Source organism: Kogia breviceps, chromosome 9, assembly GCF_026419965.1.
Source record: "Kogia breviceps isolate mKogBre1 chromosome 9, mKogBre1 haplotype 1, whole genome shotgun sequence".
NCBI lineage: Eukaryota > Metazoa > Chordata > Mammalia > Artiodactyla > Physeteridae > Kogia > Kogia breviceps.
Genome location: NC_081318.1, coordinates 85,776,633 through 85,791,023, shown reverse-complemented (window position 1 = coordinate 85,791,023; position 14,391 = coordinate 85,776,633). Strand labels below are relative to the sequence as shown.

Sequence of the window (14,391 nt, the reverse complement as noted above, 5' to 3'; positions counted from 1 at the left end):
CTGGCTTAAAAAAATAATAGCGGGCTTCCCTGGTGGCGCAGTGGTTGGGAGTCCGCCTGCCGATGCAGGAGACGCGGGTTCGTGCCCTGGTCCGGGGGGATCCCACGTGCCGCAGAGCGGCTGGGCCCGTGAGCCGTGGCCGCTGGGCCTGTGCGTCCGGGGCCTGTGCTCCGCAGCGGGAGGGGCCACGGCAGTGGGAGGCCCGCGTACCGCAAAAAAAAAAAAAAAAAAAAAAAAAAAAATAATAGCAAGTCAATATGATCATCTAAAAATTTTAAAGTAATCAACTATATTTTTTAAATTTTATGATAATATACTATGAGGAAACAATGAAATAGATTCGCTATCCAATTACTCATTTATCATCCATTTCATCCATATATAATCTAGTAAACGCTTTTGAGAGTCAGCTATGACACTGGACAGAAGAAAGCACTTGAAGTTAGGAGACCTGAATTCACATTCTGGTTCTGCCACTTACTTCTTAGGTAACTTTAGGGCTTCATTTCCTTATCCGTAAAACAGAGCTAATATTACCAACCTCGGTGGAGTGTGAATATTGCATAAGAAAATGTATATCTAAGTGTCTAGCACAATACTTATATACTGATAAATGTCAGTGGACATGGTTAAGAATCACATAATAGAAAAATGGTCATTTCAGTTCCCAACAGGCTGAAAAATCTCATTCTGAATTTTAATTTTGTTAAATTTAGAACTTATTCATATATTGTCTCTCACAATTTCTTACATAGAATAATCCTTTCAAATGCAATTTTTATTGTTGTCAAATATTTCTCTAATTGACATCATAGTTGGCATCATGTACTTCTTTTGTATCTCCTTGAGCATTAGCTCATTGTTATGGTATACCGAGATGTTTAATAAATTCTATATTATATCTAGGAAAATATATAAAAATCAAAATAAAATGGAAAGATATAAGATTAGGGTTTGAAATGAATTGTCATGAGAATTTTAAAAGAGAGGAGAATTTTAAAGTCTTTTTTTTTTTTTTTTTTTTTTTTTTTTTGCGGTATGCGGGCCTCTCACTGCTGTGGCCTCTCCCGTTGCGCAGCACAGGCTCCGGACGCGCAGGCCTAGCGGCCACGGCTCACGAGCTTGGTCGCTCCGCGGCATGTGGGATCTTCCCGGACCAGGGCACGAACCCGTGTCTCCTGCATCGGCAGGCGGACTCCCAACCACTGCGCCACCAGGGAAGCCCTAAAGTCTTTCTTGAAACTTATATGTCTTTAGCTAGTTTCGTGGTACGCGGGCCTCTCACTGTTGTGGCCTCTCCCATTGTGGAGCACAGGCTCGAGACGCACAGGCTTACGGGCCCAGCCGCTCCGCGGCATGTGGGATCTTCCCGGACCGGGGCATGAACCCATGTCCCCTGCATCGGCAGGCAGATTCTCAACCACTGCGCCACCAGGGAAGCCCAAGCTAGTTTCTTAATGGGAAAAACATAGTACCTCTGTTGCCTGAACGAGAAAAACAACCCCAGGTATTGGGGTGTAATTTAAAGGAGAATCAGAAACAAGAAAAAATAAAAGAAAGAGTACAAAATTATAATAATTCTACAGGATAGTTTTTCTCCCCTGACTTTCTGATCCAAAAGAATTTTTGAGACATTTCTTTAACTTAATCACCTAATCACAAAAACAAAATGAAAACATTGTTCTCAAAATGAAAGCTACTCTCTAAAATTAGCTATCTGAATCTTTGGCCAGTTTTCAGCTCCATTTACCTATCTCAGCCGGGGACTGAAGATTTCTAAGAAAAGTACTCCACAAATAAGGAAGTTTAGAGTGAGTTAATTTAAAATTTTGACATTTCCTGATGTCACAACTCTTTACATTCCATTCTACAAGGTATGGCTCTTACAACAATGTGTTGCGTGGACAGGAATTTGTTGGTAGATCACATAGCAGAAAATTTAATGGTTTTGTTGGAAATAAATCTCAGGATGGCTCCAAAGACTGACAGGAGTGGAGTAGGAATACATGATCTTCAATTCTCAGTTCACAGTATGAACCACAACGTGTAACCTGGGTAGGGAGACCTCAGGGGTGAGCCAATAAAGGGTATGGTAAATGTTCCCATCAATTAATTTTTCCCCACCACTTTTATTCTAGAGACTTGCATCAAAGACTGGAAAATTTCCTTCTCCTGACTTCAGATGCACTGTTTTTAGGTTTTGTCCCAGCATTAAGAGTAGCATGATAAAACAGAGAGTTACTATTGCTGACTCTGTGTCATGAAAAACACTGAGGTCTAACTGTGTTAGACCAAGGTGAGTATATTCATACCAGGTGATAACAGATACTGCCTCGAGCCATCTCAGTCCTTCTCTTGATCTCTCCACAATTCAGTCACCACAAAGTAACATCTGGTATTGCAGGAGGCCTTGGTTGTGCACTTGTGTCAGTCATTAAACAATGTGAACGAATATTCCTCTGAGTCAGACTGTCAAGTGACTCTCTATTAAAGCACACCTGTATTAAGCCCAGGAAGTAGGATTTCTCTTTTAAGGAAATATGGTATCCTTTGGAAACAGTATTATTGCATTACAATCTCTGCCTCCAGCCATGTTACTCTTGAAATTTCAGAGCTTAGTTGAAAATCTTTGTCAGAGAACTTAGATGAAAATCTTCGATATAGGAGATTTTTAAATGCCAACCACATAATGCTTCCTATCAAAGACCTGTAACTGGGAAACTGTAATGATTACACAGTTTGGCCTCAAGAGTGATTAAATTCTAGTACCCTATCCATCTTTATCAGATTGTTCTTGAAAGTACAATTCAATTATACATGTACAACATGTATAATTACAAATAAGTTTCAGGGGCTGTTTTAATAACATTCAAATATGGTCAGAAATAAGTGGTTTTAAAATAGTAAGAAAAAGTCTATTTTAACATTCACGTTGAAATTTCTCAAGCGTGAGTGATTTGTTTCTTGGTTTACATTACTGATCTATGAACTGATGAATCATCTTTGCAAAACAACAACATAAATATAAATGTAAATTGTGAAGGTCATTTTCAATTTTGGGGAAGTTCCCTCTAATGCATGCACATTACTCTGAAGATCTTACAAAATTAACAACATGAATCACTCTCTTAACCAAATGGAAAGAGGTACAAGGATTTTAGCAGAGTTTACTTTTATCAGAGCAGAGTTTTTAGGCTGTGCTTTCAAACTGCATTTCAATTCTTTGCACTGTGCTTGAGTGAATATCAGTAACCATGGTTTATGCACAGAAAAGAAAAAAAAATTCCTGCTGTGGTATCACTGATAGTTTGGATGAAGCTAGAGAATTCTCAAGGTCAAGAAGAAAAAGAATTGGAAAATGTACAGTATAAACATTGAAGCAATGGAAGAAATTATAAAGGGAAGGCAGAAATATGTGATAATATAAAATTGCAAAAACTCTGGTACAACAAACAAAAAAACTTAATGTAAGAAAAAGAGTAAAAAATATAGAAAATAGATAATAGAAAACCCAAAATACATACTTAGGTAACTGTATTACCTTAAGGATATTACTACATCCTTAATGGACAAAAGATGAGTAAAACGGGCGTCCCTGGTGGCGCAGTGGTTGAGAATCCGCCTGCCGATCCAGGGGACATGGGTTCGTGCCCCGGTCCGGGAAGATCCCACATGCCGCGGAGCAGCTGGGCCCGTGAGCCATGGCCGCTGAGCCTGCGCGTCCGGAGCCTGTGCTCCGCAATGGGAGAGGCCACAACAGTAAGAGGCCCGCGTACCACAAAAAAAAAAAAAAAAAAAAAAAAAAAAAAAAGATTTGTAAATCTATTTGACAAATTTCAAAACCCAGAATTATATAATATATAAATATGTTTAAATGAAAATTGCACAAAATGCTAATTTAAAATAAGGTAACATTTTTTCAGTTATTAAGTTACAAACAAGAAAAATATTAACTGAAATCTACTGAGGATTTTGGTAACTAGGAACATTATTCTCTATTTATTTTCCTTAGTTTTTAAAACCTTTAATAGACAAATACCCAAAATCCACTTAGTTCACTGAGTCTTAAAATTTACAAAAATTTCAAGTGATGTTTATATCTTGAAAGATGTGTGAAATTCATTGTGAATTCTATAGAAGTGCAAAAACAAATTGGAGCATATGAGTCTCTGCTGCATTGGCCCTGCAGGGGGCCAAGTAGCGAGTTTAATATTTTGAGCACGCTCCTATACATGTCCAGGGTTTCACTTCAGATGAAGATAAAGAAAAACACAAAGAGGAGCTACAGTGTAAGTCAACAGTACAGAAAGAGATGCACCCAGATTTGAATGAAGTAATCTGAGGAGTTGGTTCAAATTTGAGATCAAGATTATCTGTCTTTCTTGATACAATTAAAGGGATGACTTAAATCTGTAAACCTTGACCTATGTTTACCTTGGGTACCTATTACATCACCTCTCAAAAAAGCACAACAGTGAAAATCTGCTGGGCAGAAGTGCTCTCTGTTCTCCAAACTGAACACAATATCCACAGAGAAAACTATGTCGGACAATGCTCATTCTCAAGGCATATTCTAATCTCTGGCTAAGGATGGAATACAGGACTCAGTCCTGCCTACCTGCCACAGGGATGACTGAATCCTTAATTGTGGTGTGGTGTCTGCCTACTAGTCAGACTTCATGGATATATTCACTTCAGCATCACTACCATGCTGAGCTATATGCAAGAGAGTGAAGCTAGTGACCAGGAACATCTTTCTACCTATTTTTAGGACAAGTGATGACTGAGCTGCAATGACCAGGAAACTTCCCTTTTTGATAGTGTCTACCAGTAGTTTCGACAGGTGGTAAATGTTCTCCAATGTCAGTCACTTTACAATAGAAAAAAAGACCCTTTTGGATTCATAATGATTAATTTTTCCCCTTGGCAAACTATTGCTGTAGTACCGGAATGTTTCATTTTAGTAAGAATAAGACTGTGGTTCTGACCAGCCAGATCATCAGTAGAGATTCTGACCTAAGTTCAAACAACTTTTAAAATCAGGGTCTTTAAGATGGGGACTATAAACCAAGAGGGTCTCTTTGGATGACCTTCAGGGGCCCTATGCAGTTATAGGCAAAATGTCACATGTGCATTTCCTGGAGAAAGGTCCTATCACTTTAATCAGATTCTCACAAGTGTTTGGGACTCCCAAAATATATTGTATACCATGTTACACTTTGTAATAGAGTTTTGCTCCCTTGAGATCAAAGAGTCCGGAGTTCTCCTGCAAACCAAATTAAGTGAAAGGAGAGCCTTGGAGTTGCTCCTTGAGAGACAAGATTTCTCCATCAACCCACGGAGGCACACCCACTTCTTGGTAAGGGACAGTACATCCTTTACTTTTCAGAAGCATTCAAAGTCAAGCAAAAGACACTCTAATTCAACAACCCCAAAAGTGTGTATGGGCTACCAAAAGTCTATTTATACTACTTATTATTTTCTTTAGGTTTATAGACTTCAACTTATCCATGATTCCATGCAGTATACTAAAGTTTCTCAAAAGTAAGTACAGAGAAGTACAGTAATATTTTATGGTTACGTCTTGGCATAAATTATCTTGAGTGTCTTTTCAAGAGAAATATTACGTTTACCTCATTATTTTGTTTAAAGGATTACTCAATTTTTAATGCACAATTCTTAAAAATCAGTGTTGTCATTACAAATTGTTCAGCATTTCTAATTTTAGCTATTTAGAAATTGTGAGTTTTAAAACAATCTTTTTTATTGTTTTATTGTAATGATGGTTTATTACCATCTTTACACTGTTAAGTTATATAACAATATCAAGTTAGAATTCTATTGCTTGATTTTTCAACTTTATACAATATCCTTTGACTCCACACTATTAGAGTCGTGGTATTCAGTGAATACTGTACCTGTGGTATTCTACATATGGTAGCGGCATGTATAGTTTTGTAAGAAAGTGCCAAAATACTGTCTCCCTTACTCTCCCAATTTTTATTTGTATATTTCTAAATTGTCAAGGCATATACAGTTTATGTTCTGATTTGTCATCTGATCCACGTATTTGGTTTAGTCTTATTTCTGTTAATCATATACAGTGCTTATCACTAGTCATTTTGCTAAATTTTTCTCTATTATCCTTTGATTGGCTGAAGCTCAGCCTCTGGTAGGTGAACAGTATTTCTAGAGTTGTGGCATATTTAATATTGTTTATATACTTAATAAAAATATTGGGTGGACATAAAATCCTTGATTTATACTTTCTTTCCTCAAGTACCCCAGAGGTTTTTGTACACTGACTTCTAGTGTTCAGTGTCACAGAGGAGAACTCTAAGGACAGTCTGACTTTTTCCCTCTTGTAAGTATTGTGATCATTCTACATGGCTATCTGAAAACTTTATCATTAAAGGCTAATAAATTTACTATGATATGTCTTGAGGACATATGTCTTGGGTACATATCAGAAGAATATGTCTCAGTGTTAACTGATTTGGGTCAATTTTCACTGGTACATGATATGTCCTTTCAAAAAATAGGATCAGGTATTCTATCCTTTTCACAACTTTTTTTCTCAAGTTATGTTTTCAAATATTTATCCTGTTCCATTGTTTTTGGTGTTCTTGAGGGACTCCAATTATGCATATATAGGGTCTTCTCTGCCTGGTTTATATATCTATCATTTTCTCCTTAGTCCTTTTCAACTTTCCATTTTTATTTTACTTTATTGCATCTCCTCACTTATATCCTCAGTACCCTTGCTGTGTTTTCTCCATTGTCTATTCTCGTGACTGCTCTTTTCAATTCTTTTATATTTCTTTGATGATTTTGATTTGTTCTTCTATTTTACTAAAATCTGCCAATTGACACTCCATTTCCTCCCACTGTCTTGTTTTCTCCTTCTTGAGTTCTTGTATTTATTATTCATGGTCTTTGTTCACAGAAGAACTTTCTTTTTTAAAAAAATTAAAGACAATTTTTAGAGAATTTTTAGTTTTACAATAATATTGAAAGGAAGGTACAGGAATTTCCATATACCCCGAGCTCCCACACATACATAGGCTGTTCCATTATCAACATCACTCATCAGACTCATACATTTTTTATCAGGGATAAATCTACATTGACACATCATAATCACCAAAAGTTCAGAGTTCACCTCAGAGTTCACTCTTACTGTTGTACTTTACATGTGTTTGGACAAAGGTACAATGACATGTATCTATCATTATAATATTTTACAGAATATTTTCATTGCCTTAAAAATGCTCTGTGCTCTGCTTATTCATCCCTCCTTCCAGCCTAAGCCCTGGCAACCACTGATCTTTTTTTTTTTTTTTTTTTTTTTTTCAGTAGCAGGCCTCTCACTGTTGTGGCCTCTCCTGTTGCAGCGCACAGGCTCCGGATGCACAGGTTCAGCTGCCATGGCTCATGGGCCCAGCATGTGGGATCTTCCTGGACCGGGTCACAAACCCATGGCCCCTGCATCGGCAGGTGGGCTCTCAACCACTGTGCCACCAGGGAAGCCCCACTGATCTTTTTATAGTCTACAAAGTTTTGCTTTTTCCAGAATGTCATGGAGTTGTAATCATATAGTATGTAGTCTTTTCAGATTGGCTTCACTTAGTTATATGCATTTAAGCATTTAAGGTTCCTCCATGTATTTTCATGCTTTTATAGCTCAGTTTTTAGCAATGAATAATATTTCATTCTCTGGCTTTACCACACTTTATTTAGCCATTCACCTACTGAAGGACATCTTGGTTGTTTCCAAGTTTGGGGAATTATGAATAAACCTTCTATAAACATCCATGTGCAAGTTTTATTGCAAACGTGTTTTCAACTCCTTTGGCTAAATATGAAGGAGTGGGATTGTTGGATCCAACTGTAAAAGTATGTTTAGTTTTGTGAGAAAACCGAAAACAGTCCTCCAATAAGGCCGCACCATTTTTCATTCCCAAAACAGTGGATGAGAGTTGCTGTTTTTCCACATCCCCACCAGCATTTCGTGGTGGTGTTCCAGAATTTGACTATTCTAATGGGTATGTAGTGATATCTCATTGTTATTTTAATTTGTATTTCCTGATGACATATGATGCAGAGCATCTTTTCATATGCTTATTTGCCATCTGTATATCTACTTCAGTGAGATTCTGTTAAGGTTTTTGGCACATTATTAAACTGGGTTGTTTATTTTCTTACTGTTCAGTTTTGAGGGTTCTTTGTATATTTTGGGTGAGAATCCTTTACAGATATATCTTCTTCATATATTTTCTCCCAGACTGAGGCTTGTCTTCTAATTCTAATACTGCATTTCATAGGAGTTTTTAATTTTAATAAAGTCTGAATTATCCATTATTTCTGTCCTAGATTGTGCTTTGGTGGTGTATCTAAAAAGGCATCATCATACCCAAGGTAATTTAGGTTTTCTCCTGTCTTATCTTCTAGGAGTTTTATAGTTTTGTATTTGCATTTAGGTCAGTGATCCATTTTGAGTTAATACTTGTGAAGAGTGTAAGCTCTAAACCCAGATTCATTTTTTTCTGCATACAGATGTCCGGTTGTTCTATCACCATCTGTTGAAGAGATATCTTTCCTACATTGTACTGCCTTTGCTTTTTTGTCAAAGATCAGCTGAAAATATTTATGGAGGTCTATTTCTGGGCTCTCTATTCTGTTCCATTTATCTATTTGTCTTTTTTTTTTTTTTTTTTTTTGCCAATCCCACACTGTCTTGATTACTATAGCTTTATAGTAGCTTTTGAAGTTGGGTAATATCAGGTCCTCAACTTTCTTATTCTCCTTCAACACTGTGTTAGAAACCACCATATCAAAATTTTAAATGCGTAATAAAATGTCACGTCACAACTTTCATATATGTTCTCCATTATTATATTTTATAATAAGTGCTCAACTGTTGACAAATTTGTTGCTCTCTTTTATATTTTTTCCTGTGTTTTTTTTTATTTTTTGCTTTTTCCCCACACATGAACATTTATTAAACATTTTGAGTATTATAAACAATTTGCTTCTTTTACTTAGCAATTTTTGGCATTTTTCTGTCAGTACTTCATTCTTTTTAACTGCTGCTGATGTTATATTTTATAGACATATTGGTTAGTTATTTCTTAATAATCAACATTTGGGCTGTTTCCAAGTTTGAAAAAAAAAAAAGTTACAACAAATACTCTTGGGTCCATTTCTTTGCTCAGGATTAATTTCTAGAAGTGGAAGTTCTGGGTCCAAACCCAGAGTATTTTGAATTTTAATTGATATTGCTAACTTACACTCTAAAAAGTTGTAACACTTTATAAGGCAGAAAATGCTATTTTTTTGGGGGGGTGGGGATACTTAATCTAAACCTTTGCTAATGTGATGGGTAAAATGTTTTAATTTTCATTTTTTAATTTTGTGAAGTTTAGTTTCTAACTTACTAATTTTGGTTTCTAGCAATATTCACTCTCAATTTATTACCTCTTTGAATTTTTAATTTTAGCCATCATGCTTGATATTAGATTATTCTTTTTTGTAAAGAGTAGCCAATTCTTGTTTTCTCATTGTAACATCCCATGGGATCTCACTGAAGATCAGAAACAAAGTTTTTTAAGGTCTCAGACCATCTCCTTTAACCACCGAAAAGGTAGTCTTGTACCTGCCTCTTTACTATCCCTGTGGAACACCCTGGAGCTTTCAACTTATTTACTCCCAGTCTAAGTGAACAGAATTTTTTCCAGAAGTGTGATATAAGGTAATTCACAGTCCCTCTTTTGATCTAACTTTAATAACTGAATGCTAGCTCTTCTGTTTATAATCCATTTCTGACCTATGGATCCAACTGCCTAGCTCCTAGCTCTACAGGCTTTGGTTTCAACTCATGCTACCAGGGGACTCTCCCACTTTGGTCTGTCTTGGTAGATATTCTATCCTAGGCAGGTGCTGGTAACCTATTCTTGACCCCTGATGGGCATTCAAGCAGTCACAGCAAGAAATGCTTCACAAATGGTATCTGACACAGTCTAGTTAAGATTGATGTGGAATAAAAGTACTTTGTTTAGAAATAATTATACACAGATCTAAAGTCAACAAAAGTCTCTACAAGAAAAAATACATAATTTTTTTTGAGGGGGAGGAGGAGGCTTGAAATAGATCAGAAAACATTTTCACATTAATTGTTCTTTTCATATACTTCAAATTTGTACTTAATGTCTTTCTCCTCCTGGACATCAGAAGGAACCCCTGGATATTCTGGGAGGATTTTATATTTTTCCAAATCAATTTCTGGAAAAATTGTGTCACCTTCAAATTCCTGCATGATCCTCGTCACAAATAGACTGAGATGGCCTGGCTTGTTCCTGGCTTCCTTGTAAACAGAACTGCCTCCCACTATCCAAACCATGTCCACTTTATTTGTTAATTCTGGTTGCTCAGTAAGTTTTAAGGCATCAGACTTTTGGCAAGAAAATGCACTCCCTGTGGAGGTTCCTTGAGTTCTCTACTGAGAACTATATTAATTCTGTTCTTTAAAGGTCGATTCTTCTCTGGAAAGGAGAACCAGGTCTTCCTACCCATAATCACCAAATTCTGTTTACCTTCTACTGAAGAGGTTGTGGTCATTCTTTGGAAATACCTGTATTCATTCCTGAGCAGGGACCAGGGCAGGTCCCCGTTCTTGCCGATGCCCATGTTTTGGGACACAGCGATGATGCAGTTTAGTGAACAAACCATGACAGCGGCAGAAAACACTTCCGAGCTAGCACGTCACACTGACACATGGATTACCCACCAGCTTGGTGCAAAATTTTTTTCCCTAGTAATATTTTTGTACCCATCGTCTGCCAGTTCCTTTTTAATTATTTAGCTATTGAAAGGTTTAAATTTTCCTAGACAAGGCTTTGTGTGCCTAATTTCCTATTAAGTGTGTGTATGATGGGGGGAGGTAGAGATGTGTTTGTGCTTGTGTTTGCATGTGTGTGTGTGCGTGTGTGTAAATGTCCAGAACTGTTTTCCAGGCATTACAACTCAGTATCTTCATTCATTTACCTTGAATTCTGATCCAAGCCTGAATCCCTGGGATGGCCATTTACTTAAGGTCTATTTTGCACATTAAGGGAGCTCTTGCATAGCGTCATCCTTGGGAAATCAAAACCTACTGAACCAATATTAACTCAAACCTATTATAAATACTATTTACCAGACATATCCAGTGAACTTGACAATTTGCCTGCATCTGACAACACAGGACTCTAGTGGAAAGATCCTAAGTCTAGGGTTACATGAAGGTAAATTTGGGTACACAGCACTTACATTGTAAGCACTGAGCCAAGAAATGCATGAAATAATATAGAGCAAGAGATGAGACATGAATAAATGTCAGTTTCCTTCATTCTGTACATTGACATTGGTAGAAATAATGAAACATGAATGTTAAAAAAAAAAAAAGCCTGTAACTTTTAAGCAAGATGTGAGATCTCTTGAACTATTTGTTGGACAAGATAATGGAAGGATACAAGTGAAGAAGTATTTAATTCCTACCTTGGCCTTCAGAAGCCGGTGTAAGCAGCCCATCATCGACAAAAAGAAAAGGAAGTGAGCATATTCCTGTTTATGGAAATACCCCTACCTTGGAAAGGCGATGAACCATTAAAATCATCACTCCTGGCTAAGGATACTGTGGTGGCCAGAAGAGGCTAGTTCATGAGGACCAGGATGGGGAACTCCCTTATATGATGTTATGATTAAACCTGGACTGGTTAAGGCCAAAACTTGAATTTCTAGCAGGTTATAGTTCTAATGGATTACACTGTTCAGTTGAATTTTCAACAGCTAGAACTGATGTGAACTTCCAAGGGCTGCCTTAACTTCTTACCCAATAAACAGGCAAGGTGCTGGGAACCCTGAATTATCTTGCTGCGGAAGAGAGAACTGGATATAACTTGTTACATCCAAACACTTGCTATCCTGGTGCTGGGGACCATAGTTCTGCTCCTCAGGTCCAGCCCCTCTTGCTTCTATTACCTAATTAGTGAAGCCACTCTTTCTGGACATGTCCTCTGCCTTTCTGATACATTCCTACTGCAATAGAGACTGATTCCCAGTGGGAACTCCACACAGACGGCATACCTAAATAAGAGGTTCTTCCCTCTCCTAATCTCACATGGCTTACTCATCTCATAATGACATATTTAAGGAAGTTGCAAGGCAATCTGATGATACATTAATAAGCCAGAAATTTTAATTCTTCCAACTTCAAAAGTTACATCAGCAGAAAGCAAAGGTCCTGGGCCTTGTTTTCTGTTCTATGCAAGAAAACCCTTCCTGTGTTAAGATGCAGTATTATGCTCTCAGCACTACTAGAGCCACCATAAAAGAAATGCCCATTGAAACAAAGTATATCTATTACAAAATTGTAGATAAAGACATGATTTATTCTGTGCCCTAATATAGCTTATAAAAGAAAATAGATTTTATCTCTCAGTCAATACAAGGACAGTTTTCTTCCATAGATTTACCTACGTGCTTTTTTTCTATCACACATTTAAAAGGATAGAGCCCAAGATAGTTCTTTTTGGTCTAAGTTTCCAGGGAATCTAGAGTCATATTCACTGCTCATCTACTTGTGGTAATTAAATCAACTCAGGTACCAAGTATCACCTACTATTTTGCTAAACTTGGATTTCTTGTTTGTTTTACTTTCCCTTCAATTTCAAAACACTAGTCTCTTTACTAAGGATCATAAAGAAACACTTTGAATGTTATGATATTATAGGACACTAACAAATCTATTGTTGTACTCCACAGACACTTTGGGTTCCAGCATCTTGCTTCTAAGAACCTTTAAGAAGGAGGGAGGAGGTATTTTTACTTTTTTATTCTTGATTTTTGCCAGCCTGATGTTCCATCTCTAATAAACACCACTGGCCTTCAAACTGCCCAATTCTTCTTCTTTTTAATTGTGAAGTTAATATGTACTGTTAAAATCTGATTAAAGTGAAAAAGTCCACTTCCCCTCATTTCTCCAACCCTGCTCTCTGTGGCTAATGACTGTTAGTAATTCCTTAAATATCATCACAGAAATTACCTCCAAATTACATTTTAATTATTTTTTAATTTCAACAGGTCACTTCAAGACTATTTTCAATATAGCCAGAATTATAAAATCAAACAAATAATTGAAGATCACTAGACTGTCAGTCAGCATTGACAGAAAAAAAGAACTAAACCAGCAATACAAGGCTCATCAATCTATCAATCTATGTATCTGTATAAGAGCTTCCAGTGTCCGAATAGCTTTATATAGAGATTTCAATTTGAATGATATAATGTATAAACTATTAAATTATAGAATTTTAGATCTGAGAGTAACTTTAGAACTAAATTGGCATTATTTCCTTTTTTAATAGATAAGGTAACTAAAGCTATGAGGACTAAATGAACTAGTTCAACAGGATGGATCCAAACCCCTTAACTCCCAACTCTACATGAGACAATGTGGAACTCTGTGAACTAGGATTTTAGCAACTAACTGTAGGTGCACAACAAATCAAAGTGAAACAATAAAACAGCCACTGTGTACTTCACTGGTAAGAAAATGCACAATAAATCAGTCCTACTGTGTCAATAATGTTTGACCACCTATATTACTCTATGAATAACAAAATAGAATATAGTTGCTCCCAAGATGCTTACAAGCCAGGTGGGGAGGTAAGACATATAAGACATAAATATGTAAAGAAAAAAAACAATACAAACAAAAATTAGTTCAAAATGACTCACAGACCATGTGTGCTACAGGAATGAGAGGCAGACACCTCATGTGCATAGTGACTGTGTAGTGAAGGATGTGCAACTTCAGCTCAGGCTTACAGGATGAGTGAAAGAAAGAGATTTCAAAAATAGTCCTAATAGGGCTTCCCTGGGGGCGCAGTGGTTGAGAATCCGCCTGCTGATGCAGGGGACACGGGTTCGTGCCTCGGTCCGGGAGGATGCCACATGCCGCGGAGCGGCTAGGCCCGTGAGCCATGGCCGCTGAGCCTGCACGTCCGGAGCCTGTGCTCCGCAACGGGAGAGGCCACAACAGTGAGAGGCCTGCGTAATGCAACACCCCCCCCCCAAAAAAAAAACAACAAAACAAAAATAGTCCTAATAAACAAAGGTGCAGAAATTTTTAAATGTTTTGGTTTGCTCAGAACATGATGAGAAATTGAGTTTGGCTGGAACACTGGATTTGTACGTGTGAAAACCGAGAGTAAAATGACAGGTATGCTTTGGTGGGTGGAAGACTCTACATGGAATATTTGAGAGCTTGGACTTCACTATGCAGTTAGCAGGGAGCCACCAAAATTTATTGAGGAGAGGGTAAAATAAAAGTGATATTTTTCCCAGGTGACT

At 37.3% G+C, this 14,391-nt stretch overlaps 1 protein-coding gene and 1 pseudogene across 7 annotated transcripts in view; both read right to left on the bottom strand.

Moving 5' to 3' along the window:
* Positions 1–14,391, bottom strand: part of MAGI2 (membrane associated guanylate kinase, WW and PDZ domain containing 2) — a 1,353,221-nt gene that overhangs the window by 1,216,890 nt on the left and 121,940 nt on the right. The window lies entirely within an intron of this gene.
* Positions 10,169–10,728, bottom strand: LOC136794797 (dihydrofolate reductase pseudogene; annotated as a pseudogene).